Here is a 15,438-nt window from a genome sequence, read left to right on the forward strand (position 1 = left end):
AGACATGGCTCGGCATCTTCAAGAACTTCAAATCAGTAATTTCAAATGGCCACAGATAATCTACCATTTTAAGGTATAGGGTGCAGTGGCACGATCTTAGCTCACTGCAACCTCCGCCTCCCAGATTCAAGCAATTCTCCTGCCTCAGCCTCCTGAGTAGCTGGGACTGCAGGCGCTCACCACCACATCTGGCTAATTTTTGTATTTTTAGTAGAGACGGGATTTCACCATGTTAGACAGGCTGGTCTTGAACTCCTAACCTCGTGATCTGCCTGCCTCGGCCCTCTAAATTGCTGGGATTACAGGTGTGAGCCACCACGCCTGGCCTACGCCTTTCTTTCTTTTCATTGATGGTGGGTCATTTCTCTAAGGTTTAACAAAAGATAAGCATGTACAGAGATATAAAGGGTAAATGAATACACAGTATTAGGCATTTATATTTAAAATGAAAAATAATGTTCCTCACAAAATATTTGTTTGTTCAGAATTCAGTCAGCTCTACCTATTCTAAATCAAAGGACCCCTATTCACTGTGGGTAGATGGGAAGCATTGCCCAGTTTGACTTAAGGTATAGAAAAATGCGGGACTGGCTAAATTCAGCACATGGTTGCCTCTCTAGGAAGTGGTATACAGAGAGTAAGAACACAGATGTAAATGCATTCATAATGTTCACATTATCCAACAGCAATAATACACACATGCAATAAGGTAAATCTACAGTTAAGGTAAAACCTAACTACACAAACAAAACACAGCAGACTACAAAGCCTGATACCTGTTTCTAAGATCAGCGGTCTTCTCCTGGTCAGGATAATTGTCAAAGACTTGGTCAAACTGAGTCTGATGCTCTGGTCTTAATATTAACTCTAGTTGTAGCACATCTGACAATTTTCGTATCTGATATTTTGTTACTGAAACTGAAATAATAAAAAGGTCAAGTGCATTAGAAATCTTAGCTACTGTGGGGCGCAGTGCCTCACGCCTATAATCCCAGCACTTTGGGAGGCCAAGGCAGATCACCTGAGGTTGGGAGTTCAACACCAACCTGGCCAACATGGAGAAACCCCGTCTCTACTAAAAGTACAAAATTAGCCGGGCATGGTGGCAGGTGCCTGTAATCCCAGCTACTCGGGAGGCTGAGGCAGGAGAATCACTTGAACCCGGGAGGTGGAGGTTGCAGTGAGCCGAAATTGTGCCTTGCACTCCAGCCTGGGCGACAAGAGTGAAACTTTGTCTCCCAAAAAAAAAAAAAAAAAAGAAACCAAGAAACCTTAGCTACAGAACAGTAACAGACTTTCTGAAACAGAAGTGTGATATCATTTAATTCTTATTTCATTTTTATCCACTAATTATATAGCGTACAAGGTTATGTTTAAATTTAAAAAGTCATCTATTAACATTCACATAACACAGAACATTACAATTTTGTTTATTTCCATCTTTTAAAGATGTTCTTCAGAAATTTTCATTTCAAACATAAAAGTGTCACACGAAAAATTATTCTGAAAAAATGAAAGTACAATCAGTATCTGTATACCTATCACCTACATTCAATAACTAAATTAAAACCAAGAGATAGATATATTTATTTACTGCCGTGTATTTGTGCAAACACAAACAAAATGAGTCACTGAACTGACATTCCAGATACCTATGGTTTTCTTTTTCTTTTAAATATAATTTCTTTCAGAGATAGGGTCTCACTCTGTCGCCTAGGCTGGAGTGCAGTGGTGCCATCATAACTCAATGCGGCCTCAAACTCTGGACTTAAGCCATCCTCCTGCCTCAGCCCCCAAAGTAGCTAGAACTACAGGCACACGCCACCATGCCCAGCTAATTTTTTTTATGGTTTGTAAAGATGCGGTCTTGTTTTGTTGCCCAGACTGGTCTCAAATTCCTGGCCTCAAGTGCTCCTCTTACCTCAGCCTCACCAAGTGCTGGGATTATGGGCATGAGCCACCACACATGGCCATTTCTTTTAACTTCCTGAAATACATCTGGTACACATGTTCATTGGGAACAACAGATTTAGATCACTCTCCAAAATGAAGCAGTGCTACCACTTACTACAATGTAGGCAGCAAGGAGTCTAACATAGTATAAAATAATGAGAGATGAAGAGAGTAAGTGGAAAGATGTCAGCTTAAACATAAGAATAAGAGGAAAAAGAGAAGGAAACACAGACCTGAAGATTGCCATACCATGCATAAAAACAGCAGGCTATTTAACTGAAAAAAAAAAAGTACTTTTCTCAGAAAAGCTATCTTATTCTGTTATTTGTAATAACGTTACTGAATTTATCATTTCTTTTTTCATGGACAAGAAACTGTAATTTCCTAAAAGGAAAGTAACTATTCAATTGGTCTCTTAAAACTATAATCTTACTTAAGATGTAAGTTTTTTAAAAACTTGAATTGCTAAAATTCCACTTACATGGTATATTCTATATGTAAATTCCCTTATGTGGTATATATTATATGTATTACTTACTAGCCACATGAAAATGGCCTATTTTGAGATACAAACATTTACTGACCTAATGGTTTCATTCACTTACCTAATTTTAGGTCTCTCTCCATCTCTCTGTGCCCCACTCTTCTTCATGCTATGGAGCTGCCTGAGCAGCTCTGGCTTGTTTGTCAAAAGAGGGCAGCAGATGCAGCTGCCACCAACTCAAGACTCAGGGGCTCATTTCTGAAAAAGAAAATGAAAACCAAATGAGAAAGAAAGAAAGAGATTGATTATTATGCCATTAGTTTAGTGAAAAGTAAAATGATTTTGGGGGGAAAATTTTCTGTTGATCAAAAAAGTATCATTCAATTCAATTTCTGACAAAAGTAGGAATTCTCAACTATTAGGTACCAGTTTTATATAAACTTTGAAATGTAAACTCAGAACAATATATTAACGTGGAGGGATGCGGGATCAGCCTCAAAAATTATAAATTAGTGGAATTTTCAATTAGATGCTATTCTATTTCAAAAACAATATATACTACAAGCAAATATTAAGGCAGCTTAACCTGCTCACGGAAGTTTTACTCATAATAGCACCAAACTGGAACCAATCGAAGGTCTGTTGTTAGAAAGAAAAAACAAACTGTGAGGTATCCAAACAATGGAAGAGTACTCAGCTCACACCAACATGACTCTCATAGACATTAGATCAAGTGAAAGAAGTTGGACACAGAATATATTCTGTATGATTCCATTTCTGTCAAGTGCCAGAACAGGCAAAACTAATCTGAGGTGAAAAAACAAAACAGCAATTGCCTCAGGACAGAAGGCTACTGACCAGGAAGATGAAAATGGGAAACACAGTGTCTTGGTTAAGTGTGTGGGTCACATGGGCTTATCCATTTGTCAAAGTCCTCCAGCTAAGATTTGTACACTTTAATGTATGTAAATTTTACCTGAAAAAAAAAAAAAAAGCCATCAATCATTATCAAGTCGGAGACAGAAACTGGGTGAAGGTATACATAACACAAGAATGGCAAAATGTTGATCATTGTTGAAGCTGGGTGACAGTATCAAGGGGTTCACTGTACCATTTTGTGTTCTCTGAGTATGATTTAAATTTTCATAAGAAAAGCTTGTAAAAGCTTCCTAAATAAATTAGAGCAGTTCATACAAAACATTCTATTATAAAAGAAAGTAAATTATATATAACATTTTTTCCTTTTTTTTTTTTTTTTTAAGAGATGGGATCTCAGTATGTCGTGAAGTCTGGCCTCAAAGTCCTGGGTTCACGCAATCCTCCCACATCATCTTCCTGAGTAGCTGGGACTACAGGCATCTGTCACCATATCTGGCTATTTGCAACATTTTTAAACTCACTGAGAACTGCCATCTCAAAATTAATATTTTATTATGCCTGGCTTTCTATATTATGATCTATTACCTAATATGTAAATTAAAGTTCCCAAATTCCTACAGTTCTTGAAGATTTTAAGGACTTAACTGAGACATGGAAGATCTAAAATCTGATAGGAATGGAAGAAAAATAGAAGAATGAAAAAAGGGGTTGAGCATGGTGGCTCATGCCTGTAATTCCAGCACTCTGGGAGGCCAAGGAGGGAGGACTGCTTGAGCCCAGGAGTTCAAGACCAGCCTAGGCAAGATGGCGAAACCCCATCTCCACAAAAAGAAAAAAAAAATTAGCCAGGAGTGGTGGCATGCGCCTACAGTCCCAGCTACTTGAGAGGCTGAGTGGGAGGATCACTTGAGCCTGGGAGGTTGAGGCTGTGGTGAGTGATGAGTGTTCCACCACACTCCAGTGTGGGCCACAGAGCAACACTCTGTCCCCCCGCCCCCCAAAAAAGAAAAAGAAAAAGAAAAAAGGAAATATAACAGTTAAAATGAAATGTACTTTCAGAACTGTTATCTGTAAATAAAGCTTTAACCTTATTCCACATCCATTTAACCTTATTCCATGTTATTTCTTTCATAAACCACTTGTAAACTTCATTTCCAAATTTTAACATATGTATTTGATCACAGTATGCACAGAACATAGGTGAATATTCATTTTCTAGAATCATGCATTTCATAACAATGGTTTCCTTCATAGTTACAGTCTCTGGCTTTATAATGTTCTAATTAATAAAAACTGTAGGCAGCCTGTGTTATTGAACAAGATAATTTTTACATACAAGGATCTTTCTTCATAGATTTTAACAATGTAAAGAGAACTTGTTAAAGTATCTTTTAGGGCTGCGTGGTGGCTCACGCCTGTAATCCCAGTACTTTGGGAGACCGAGGTGGGTGGATCACCTGAGGTCAGGAATTCGAGGCCAGCCTGGTCAAAATGGTGAAACCCCGTTTCCACTAAAAATACAAAAAATTAGCCAGGCACGGTGGAGTGCGCCTGTAATTCCAGCTACTCGGGAGGCTGAGGAAGGAAAATCGCTTGAACCTAGGAGGCGGAAGTTGTAGTAAGCCGAGATCACACCACTGGACTCCAGCCTGGGCGAAAAAAAGAGCAAAACTCCATTTCAAAAGAAAAAGTACCTTTTCACAATCTATTCAATCCTGTAATTAAGACTATTTCATGAATACATACTTTTCCCCTTCATAACTTTTTTTTTTTTTTGAGATAGGGTCTCACTCTGTTGCCCATGCTGGAGTGCACTGGCACAATCTCAGCTCACTGCAATGTTCGCCTCCTAGGTTGAAGCAATTCTCCCACCTCAGCCTCCTGAGTAACTGGGATTACAGTCACATGCCCCCACACCCAGCTAATTTTTGTATTTTTTTGATAGACATAGGGTTTCACCAGGTTGACCAGGCTGGTCTCAGCTCCTAACCTCAAGCGATCTGCCCACTTTGGCCTCCCAAAGTGCTGGGATGACAGGCATGAGCCACTGCTTCAGGCCCCTCGCGAATATTTTTAAATAATCTCTAGATTACTTGTAATACCTAACATAACAAATGCTACATAAGTAGTTGTTATACTGTATTTTTTAATTGGTATTTTTTTCTGTGTGTTTCTCAAAAAATGTTATCAGAGGTTATCTGTAGATGCAGAACCTACGCATAGAGAGGGCCAACCACATGTTGCTCTATTCCTATCAATGACTTTATCCTTGGTAAGATGGTTTCTCAGAAGTGGTTGTGGTAAAAGCACATATCCTAGGAAAATGAAAATCAGTGTGGAAGAGGGTAAACATGGTAATGTCCAATCTTATACCAGCCTAGGTCACTAAAGAGAAAATACAACTGGCTGGGCTCGGTGGCTCACACCTGTAATCCCAGCACTTTGGGAGGCTGAGGAAGGTGGATAATGAAGTCAGGAGTTCAAGACCAGCCTGGCCAACATGGTGAAACCCTGTCACTACTAAAAAAAACAAAAATTAGCCAGGCATGGTGGTAGGCACCTGTAATCCCAGCTAACTCGGGAGGCTGAGGCAGAGAACTGTTTGAACATTTGAACCAGGAGGTGGAGGTAGCAGTGAGCCAAGACCATGCCACTGCACTGTCTCCCCTTCCCTAGGAGACAGAGTGAGATTCTGTCTTAAAAGAAAAAAAAAAAAAAAAAAAAAGAAACAAAATACAACTTCCTCTTGGCTCACTTTCTCTTGAAACATCCACCCTGGAACCCAGCACCATGCGGTGAGAAAGCCCAGGCCACAAAGAAAGCCACATGTAGGTGTTTCTGCTAACACCCTCAGCTAAGGTCTCAGCTGACAGCGGCATCAACTGCCAGACCTATGACTGAGCAAACTTCAGATGATTCCAGCCTCAGACTACTAAGTCTTCCAACTAAGGCCCCAGATATCATAGAGCACAGACTGGCCTTCCTCACTGTGTTCCAGCCAAATTGCTAACCCACAGAATCTGAGAGTATAATGATTGAATGTTTTATGCCACTAAGTTTGGGAGGTAGTGTAACCATGGTAACCATATCAATGGGGATTTAATATACAATACAAAGAAAGAAAAGCAGGCTGTGCATGAAGCTATGATGACAGTGCCTCATTAAGCAAAGATCATGACTAATCTAATCCCATGCACCCTGGAGTCCTTGAAAAGCGGGGAGGGGAGGCAAAAATAATTACAACACACCTTCTAAAAACTCAAAACAAATGCACCTCATTCACCAATCTTTTGATGTAGGACCAAAGCCGCTTTTTGAAACATAGGACCACTGATAAAAGGTTCTAAGACATATCTTTTATACGTATCACACCCATCCTGCAATATTTTCAATTTTGGTTTAAGTGGAAAAGTGGAGCAAGAAAGTAAGAAAGCTTACAAAGCAATCTAAGGGTATGATGCTCCTGTGTATGTACATTTGTCTCACTCGTGCCTAATTGGAAGTAAATTTTTCACATGACCTTTACTGACCCTTTCCAAAGCATTCAACTCACTTTACCATTTCTGTAGTAGTTAATTAAATTATAATAAAGGGCATCAGGGGTCATAAATAGGTCTGGGAGCCTTTAAAATGCTATTCTTGATAAGTATTTATATATGTTTGCGTGTGTTATTTACTTCCATATACTTATATAACTGTTTTGTTTCTAAAGGAGTAGGAGGAGGAGGAAGTACTTATTACGGGTAATGATTGTCTGAATTAGCTTACTCTACCACCCAATTATACTTTCTAGAGGTATTTTTGATACCATGTAGAAACCAAGAGGTTCCATTAAAATGTTAAACCATTCGGGGAAACAGAAGCCTATATTATCTGTTTGTTCTGATAAGAGAAGTCAGTGATGGGTATCCTAAAGCCACACACCTCACTACTTGAATTAATGACATCACTGAAATACATCATTATGTATCACTAAAAAAAAATACTGTCATTTAACCTACAACACAATGCCAAGATATCACTGATTACACTTAGAATTAAATATAATACCCTTTTGGCAAGCACAAGTAATTACAGTGCTCTGAGGAAGCCAAGAAAGCTGAAAGCACTGATAGTTATTGATCACAGGAAGTCATATAGAGCAGTTAGAATCAACATGCTAAAACTTCATTCCAGAAAAAAAACTTCAAAATGGAAAATTTTAAATAAGTGAGTCCTTTACAGACATGAGGTTACCTTCAAATTAAGATGTAAATAATATTGTTAATTAACAGCTTAAAGAGGCAATTAAGTGGCAGTTAATAACACCGATAAATCTGTAAGAGTGTGGAATTCTCAATGAGATCACTTCTCTTTTCCTGATCACTGGATTGTGTACAGATATCCTTTTTGCTTATTTAAATGTCCTGAATACAGATCACAGTATTCTCAAGTAATTAATTACAGTTCCCGGTGTTTATAAGCTGATATTTATTCTCATTAATTCAACATCTCCCAAGTACTTGTATTAAAAATATTTTTGCCAAAAGAAAAAAGCTTACTGGAGTTTTCAAAAGTTTAGTTTTCAAACAGCCGGGCACGGTGCGCTCACGCCCTGTACAATCCCTGCACTTTGGAGCCCGAGCGCGGATCTACAAGGTCAGGAGATTGAGACCATCCTGGTGGTAACGACGGGTGAAACCCTGTCTCTTACGTTAAAAATACAGAAACATTAGCCAGCGTGGCAGTATGCCCTGTAGTCCCAGCTACCGGAGGCTGACAGAGGATGGCGTTAACCCGGGAGGCAGAGCTTGCAGTGAGTGGAGACTGCGCCACTGCCACTGTAGCCTGGGCGACAGAGCGAGACTCTGTCTCAAAAAAAGGAAAAAAAAAATTAGTTTCAAACAACATTCAAAATACAGTTAAATTTACCTCTTCTTTGGAGCATTCTGCCCAGGCTCTTTGAGGCCCGCCAGTTGTCGCTTTTAAGTGGACCTTCTTCTGGGTGGCTTGTTGTTTGTACATTTTACTTGCTCGATTCAACCTTTTCGCCTGCCCTTAATAATGTCTAACAGTCTTTTTTCCTGTTTTCCTTTACACTGTTTGGTATCCTGAAGTCTCCTTGGAAGTCTCAACAGTTCAGACGCTCAACTTTCTTGCTACAGATTGCGCCCATTAGTTGCCAAAATATCCTTGGATATTATTTTTTGTCCTGGAAAATGTGTTAAAGAAAAAAAAAGAAAATACAATGCAGGCTAATAAAGCAAAAAAAAGTATCTAAATTTTTTTTCAATTCAAGCCCTTTCCATTTGTTTGTATAATTATTGTTAAAAACCGTAACAGTAGCAACTTACCATTTATTAGCACACACTACATGCCTCACCTTGTGCAATGTTTTATGTACATTTTTCACACCCACATTAACTCCCTAAGGTCCATTTTGCAGATAAGGAAACTGAAAATCAGAGATGTAACTGACCCAAGGTCATGCACCTCACAGCTCACTAAGGCCTAAGACACACTGGCGTGCCACAAAGAAGTAGAGGTGTGCTGAGATATTGATCACCTGCTCCTTGGGGTGGCCAGGGGAAGTCTGGGGGTGCTGGTGCTCCCAAATCTGTTCCTTCCATTTACCCCAGAGTTCAGCAGAAAAACTCTGACATGGTTAATAAGTGACAATTTATTATTCTCAAACCCAGATCTGACTGACTGTAAGTCCATGCTCTTAACATGATATAAGACCTCTTTAAAAAGTTATAATTAAACAATATAAAAATAAATTTCTATCAAAAAAATTACTTTAAAAAAACTGAGTGGGTGTTAGTTTAATCTGATCAACGTTCTCATGAGCTATATGCCACTTAACCCATAACCACTTGTAAGCTAAGCTAAAATGGAACAGAAAAGAGAAGAATCGATGGCTAGAAATGTCATTTTTGCTTTCTTCATTAGATACGTTTATGAAAGAGAACACCACAAATGATTGCGTCTATATTAGACTCATGCAAAAGGTGTCCTAATTCTAAGTAACCCAGATATCCAATTTTATTCTGTGGGGTTAAAAACCTCTTTTGGCATTTGATTACTGAAGAACTTTAAAAACTCTGAATGTGTTAGTTTCCGTAAGAGGGTATATTTTAAAGTTCATTAAACATAGTGAATATCTACCCTGTGTTGAGCACTATATATTAGTAAATAAGAATTTCATGGTCCCTACTTTTATGAAGCTGATATGCTACAGCACTGCTTCTCAAACTTTAATATGAATAGAAATTATTTTTTTTTGAGATAGGGTCTCGCTCTGTCACACAGGCTAGAGTGCAGTGGCATGATCTTGGCACACTGCAGCCTCGACCTCCCCAGGCCCCAGTGATCCTCCCACCTTAGCCTCCTGAGTAGTTCGGACTAACTTTTTGTAGAGATGTGTTTCCCCATGTTGCCCAGGAACTCCTGGGATCCGACCACCTAGACCTCCCACTGCCCACCTAGGCCTCCCTAAGTGCTAGTATTACAGGCATGGGCCACTGTGCCTGGCCCATAGAAATTATCTATGCTCCTTGCTAAAATGCAGATTCTTTGATCGGGAGTTGGAGAGCAGCCTGACCAACATGGAGAAACCCCGTCTCTACTAAAAATACAAAATTAGCTGGGGCATGCCTATAATCCCAGCTACTTGGGAGGCTGAGGCAGGAGAATCACTTGAATCAAGGAGGCGGAGATTGTGGTGAGCCGAGATCGTGTCATTGCACTCCAGTCTGGGCAACAAGAGCGAAAATCCATCTCAAAAAAAGAAAATAAATAAATAAAGTTAATATTAAAGGTATTCTAACAGAAAGGTGGTAATCAGGGGAATGAATCTCACATATAATCTTTACTACAACGTTTTCTTTCAAGACTGCTATCATACCACAGAAAGCAATCTACATTACAAGAAAATCATGTATTATACAACTCCGTAACGCTAATATAACAAAATTATAAACCTACCCTCCCACCTGTGTTTGTTTCCACTCACAGCATCTCATCAGTACTTCAAATGCAACACCTTCAAAACGACATTCAAGACGTCCCTTCAGACTGACTTTCCATTTTTCACTTCTATATTAAAATGCCTCCTGACATAAACAGATATTTTTTTCCCAAAAACTATAACATATGTAAAAATCTTTCTCAACCCCGGCTCTGCATTCTTCTGCTAACATTAAGGATACCCTAAATCCTCCAAAACAGCCAGTTGAAATCTTTGCTCTCTGTGACCACCCTACCATTATCCCATGATGTCACATCCCCTTAATTCTACCTCTGCAATTTTTCTCCTCCATTCAGCTGGTCCTTCCCATCTTCACGGCTACTAACCTGCTTCAACACTGTACTTAACCCAACTGGCTTCTGAGTGTTATGCATGGAATTTACACAGTGGAATTAGGCTTTCATAACAATAAAGTTCTCGGAGGATAAATAGCAAAACCAAGTATGCCGCAACACCTTTTCTTTCCTGGCTAACTTCAACCAGTGGTCCTTCAGATTTCAACAGACTTTTCTTCCAGAAAGGATATCCTGAGACGTCCCCGCGATGGTTAGGTGTCCCTATTTGCTCCTCCAGCAATTACTTGTTGGATGAAGAGTGTATTCTGTGCTTCCGTACACTATCTCAGCAAGTACTTCACTACAGAGCCCTTGAAGTGTCTGTCTACTTGCTGTAACTACACGCTCCGTGATACAAGGCTCTTACTTGGGGTTTATAACCAGTACTGGAACGCTGTAAAGTTTTTCAGTAATGAACCAAAGAATGAAGGAAACAGAAACGAGACTATTAAATAAATATTGGGAGGCAAAAGATAAAACAACTTCGCTTTTGGAGCTTGGATAAACTGACAGGAGTTGATGACAAGAGGAATGAGGCACAGCGACCAGGCTTGTAATCGGAGCTATCCGATGTTTTCCACGCACGCTATGACCTTGGGCAAGTCATCTTATCTTTCTGGGAATTTTCTTTTCACAGATTTAAAGCAATAGCTTCTAAAACCCAGAAGGTAATAATATCGTTCCCAGGAAGTCGGAAGATAACTGAATGTACAGGACGGGGCACTGGAATGCCCGAGGACCTGCGGGGCCAAGAGCGCTGAACTGCGGTACCTGACCGTTCCATGCAGAGCAGCGAGTAGCAAAATTGCAGCCGCTGATGTCTCCGGGCTTCCAGAGGACAACGGGTGGCAGGAACGGGGATGAAGAGGTAGAAACGCCGAGACTGTAGGAAGCACCGCCGAGACACAAAGTCAACCAACAGCGCACCTGAAACAGTGGGTCCCCATGCCAAAAACATCCCCTGCGCTCTCTTCCGTTTCCGGTCCGGCGCGTTCCTCTCCCTTTGCCTTCCGGTGGGCAACAGGGGCAGGTAACTGTGTTCCGGACTCGCCCGCGGGCCCTGACTGCCGAACGAGATAGTGGAGGGCGTGATTAGTAGTGCGAAAACTACAGATGATCAGTCTATTTTTATGCTTGTTGTTTTTTTTTTTTTCTAAGAGGAGTCTCCCTCTGTTGCCCAGGCTGGAGCGCGGTGGCGCGATCTCAGCTCACTGCAACCTCCGCCTCCCGGGTTCAAGCAATTCTCCTGCCTCAGCCTCCTGAGTAGCTAGGATTACAGGCGTGCGCCACCACACCTGGCTGTTTTTTTGGTTTTTTTTTTTTTTTTTTTTTTTTTTTTTTTTTTTGTACGTTTGGTAGAGACAGGATTTCACCATGTTGACCAGGCTGGTCTACGAACCCCTGACCTCGTGAACCGCCAGCCTCGGCCTCCCAAAGTGCTGGGATTACAGGCGTGAGCCATTGCGTCCGGTCGATCAGTCTGTTCTTTAACAGCACTACTGTCCATTCTTTGGAGGGAAAGGGTCTACAGCGTTCATCACGTTCTCAAAATGCGCCATGGCCACCAAAGAGGTTTTAAAAAGTTATCATAGGACCTGCTGCCCGATGAAACAGCGTTTTGTTTTCCGTCTTTATCCTTGATGCAGAGTCAAAATAAGACATACGTTTCGTTTTCACCGCCGGTCGCGGTGGCTGACGCCTGTAATTTCAACACTTTGTAAGGCCTAGGCGAGTGGATCACCTGAGGTCGAGTTCCAGACCAGCTTGGTCAATACGGTGAAATCCCTTCTCTACTAAAAATGCAAAAATCAGCCGGGCCTGGTGGCGCACGCCTGTAAATCCAGCTGCTCAGGAAGCTGAGACTTGGACCGATTCCCCGCGGGCGCGCGGGAGTTGGGCAGGCAGAGGCGGGTTCAGGGAACAGGCTGGGCGGGAGCGTGGGAAAAAGCTGACGCGCTCGCCTGAGTTCCCACTTAGGGAACTTAAAGGAGAGTTTTAATTTGTCCTCCCTGCCGTTAGGGAGCGCGTAGGCGTGTGCTGCCCCAGCAGCCGGCGCTGTAGTGAGCCTCGCCGCTTCCGCTGCCCCCTTAGGGCCACTCAAGGGGTGGGTGGGAGGTGACCCAGGTCACCCTTTCCCACCCCTCTGTCTCCTGCTGTGGTGGGGAAGGCAGAAGACGCGAGGCAGGCCCCTGGTACATGGTGCTCCCAGCTTAACCGCACCCTGCGTGGCTCCAGGAGCTGGCCAGGCTTTCGTGTCGCAGGTTCCCGCTAAGTGCGGGATTCAGATCTTACCATGGTTCTTTTTAATAGTGAGGAGTTGCCTCCCTGCAAGATGAGGGTGTTGTATTACTCTTGTTAATGGAGCTTGTGCTGTCGACCTGTGAGGTCTCAAAGTTAAGTTTTAATTTGATCATGAATATACACAAAGCAAAGGCTTACGGATATTAAAGAATTATTTATATCTTTTTTTAAACTAATTTTCATCATAGTTTTAAAATCTTCATAGAATCTGTTTTCAGTGAGGGACTTTAACAAGGAATTTGAAAAGGAAACCAATACAATCATTGGATTTGGGTTCAGTCTTTAAAAATAAATTTGCAAAAAATTCATTCTACACCTATTTTTATGAAAGTATTTTCCCCTAAGGTCTAGGGACTCCTATTTGGAAATAGAATTTTTGTTAAATGCCTGTGCAGTCCAGGCGTGGTGGCTCAGGCTTTTAGTCCCAGCACTTTGGGAGGCCAAGGTGGGCGGTTCACTTGAGGCCAGAAGCTGGAGACCAACGAGCCTGGGCAACATGGTGAAACCTCATCTCTGCTAAAAATACAAAAATTAGCTGGGCGTGGTGATGCACGACCGTAGTCCCAGCCACTCGGGAGGCTGAGGCAGGAGAATCGCTTGAACCCGGGAGGCGGAGGTTGCTGTCAGCCAAGATCCTGCCACTGCACTCCAGCCTGGGAGGCAGAGCAAGACAACGTCTCAAAGAGAAAAAAAAAAAAAAAGATAAAAAGATGCAAGAGAGAGACTTGGCTTTTACCTGTCCTTCATGAAAAAGGGAACTGTGACCCAGAAGAGATGTAGAGATGTGGGGTTCCCAAACCTGGAAGGGCATGAGAATAAACCCGGCAGGAAACTTTGGCTAATGGGGCACATGGGAACCACTAGCCTAAAATTCCAGAAAGGCATTCCAAAGTTCACATCAACATTTTCTCCGTCCTGGCAAAAATAATCAAGGTGGGGAGGTGAGCTTTTGTGACGCTAAAAACGCAGCTTACATTGAGCAGATCTTCCTAAGATTCACTCACGCTAACAGAACCTTTGTGACTGAATGCTATACACAGTACACTTGGGAATGCTTATTTGCTTTATTTGTAAAAAACAAACTTTTTTTTAAAAAATGAAGTATAACTTCGTCAAAAGACAAAATTATGGTAATTTTAGTTTAATTGGTTTTTATTTGTGATTGTAGAATACGGCAACATCATCTCCTTCTATAAAGTAGAATGAGTGTTCCAGTGAGTTGAGCAGAAGTGTTTGGCTTTATAGGCACAAAAGGGCTGAAGAAAATAGAAGAAACAAAAATCAGATTGGTCATTTCAAAGTTACCTTCCTTATAGGGTTAAAACAGAGGGGATTTCCTTGTCATGCTGGCTCAGGTAAACTAGGCCCCCTCTGATTGGTGCTGTGAGTCTCCTGCTTTTGGAAAACTGGCCCTGATTCAAAGTACAATTTGATTACTTGGCACTTAACACAAGTGACTATTCTGGTTTGGTCTGGTGTACTGGGGGCTAGTACAGAAAGCTTGTCCAAAACTGTGGTCTCCTACAAACTTTATTATCTTCAATACGGAAAAGTGCCTGAATCTTAAGTATGTTGATGAAAAAAAAATTTTTTTGAGATGGTGTCTTGCTCTGTCACCCAGGCTGGAGTGCAGTGGTGTGATCTCAGCTCACTGCAACCTACGCATCCTGGGTTCAACTGATCCTCTTGCCTCAGCCTCCCAAGTAGCTGGGACTGCAGGCATGCACCACCATGCCAGGCTCATTTTTGTATTTTTAGTAGAGACGAGGTTTTGCCATGTTGGCCAGGCTGGTCTCGAACTCCATCTCAGGTGATCTGCCCGCCTCAGCCCCCCAAAGTGCTGGGATTACAGGCGTGAGCCATCACATCCAGCCAAAAATGTTTTAAAGGAATGATCACAGGGTTAATTTACCCATGTAAACCTCCATCTGGATCAAGAAATAGACTATTAGCAGTAAGGCATACTTTTCTTGATGCCATTTGATACCCAGTGGAAAATCCATTCTTGAGTATAATAAGCAGTTCATCCAAATCACATTTAATAGTTACTTCATCTTTTTTCAATTTCTTATAATAGCCTTCAAATGGGTTTTTTTTAAAACCCAAAAAACTCTTGACAAAGGAGATAGAAACTTCCATCTCAATTTCAGTTTTTCTAGGGGAAGATCTTGTCCAGGTTATCCTGTACTTAATCTACTCAAGGCAGTGCAGGCACAGTAAATTACCTCCCTGCTGCAAGAGGGCAGATAGGCTGCGACTATGTGAAAGTGCCTCGCTGAGGGTCACAAGCGGGAAGTGAAATTTAGCCTTCTCTACCAATTGGTTCCTTCAATTTTACTTTCTTACAAAAGAGGCTTTCTTTGATTACCCTGGTTAAAGTAGTCTCCCGCCCCATCTAGTTGCACTCTCTGGCAGGGATTGCTGTTATCCACTTATATCCATTCTCTTTTGGAGTTTTGTCGAAACACATGGCCACA

At 41.4% G+C, this 15,438-nt stretch overlaps 1 long non-coding RNA gene across 1 annotated transcript; it reads right to left on the minus strand.

Moving 5' to 3' along the window:
- Positions 1–291: 291 nt before the first annotated feature.
- Positions 292–8,249, minus strand: LOC108534884 (uncharacterized). The gene is made up of 4 exons (XR_001887055.1): positions 8,228–8,249; positions 3,296–3,413; positions 2,559–2,695; positions 292–918 (listed from the first exon to the last, which is right to left on the minus strand). It is a non-coding gene; the product is annotated as an uncharacterized LOC108534884 (long non-coding RNA).
- Positions 8,250–15,438: the final 7,189 nt, after the last annotated feature.

The sequence above is a fragment of the Rhinopithecus bieti genome, unplaced genomic scaffold (genome assembly GCF_001698545.2).
Source record: "Rhinopithecus bieti isolate Rb0 unplaced genomic scaffold, ASM169854v2 scaffold_12716, whole genome shotgun sequence".
In the NCBI taxonomy this organism is placed as follows: Eukaryota; Metazoa; Chordata; class Mammalia; order Primates; family Cercopithecidae; genus Rhinopithecus; species Rhinopithecus bieti.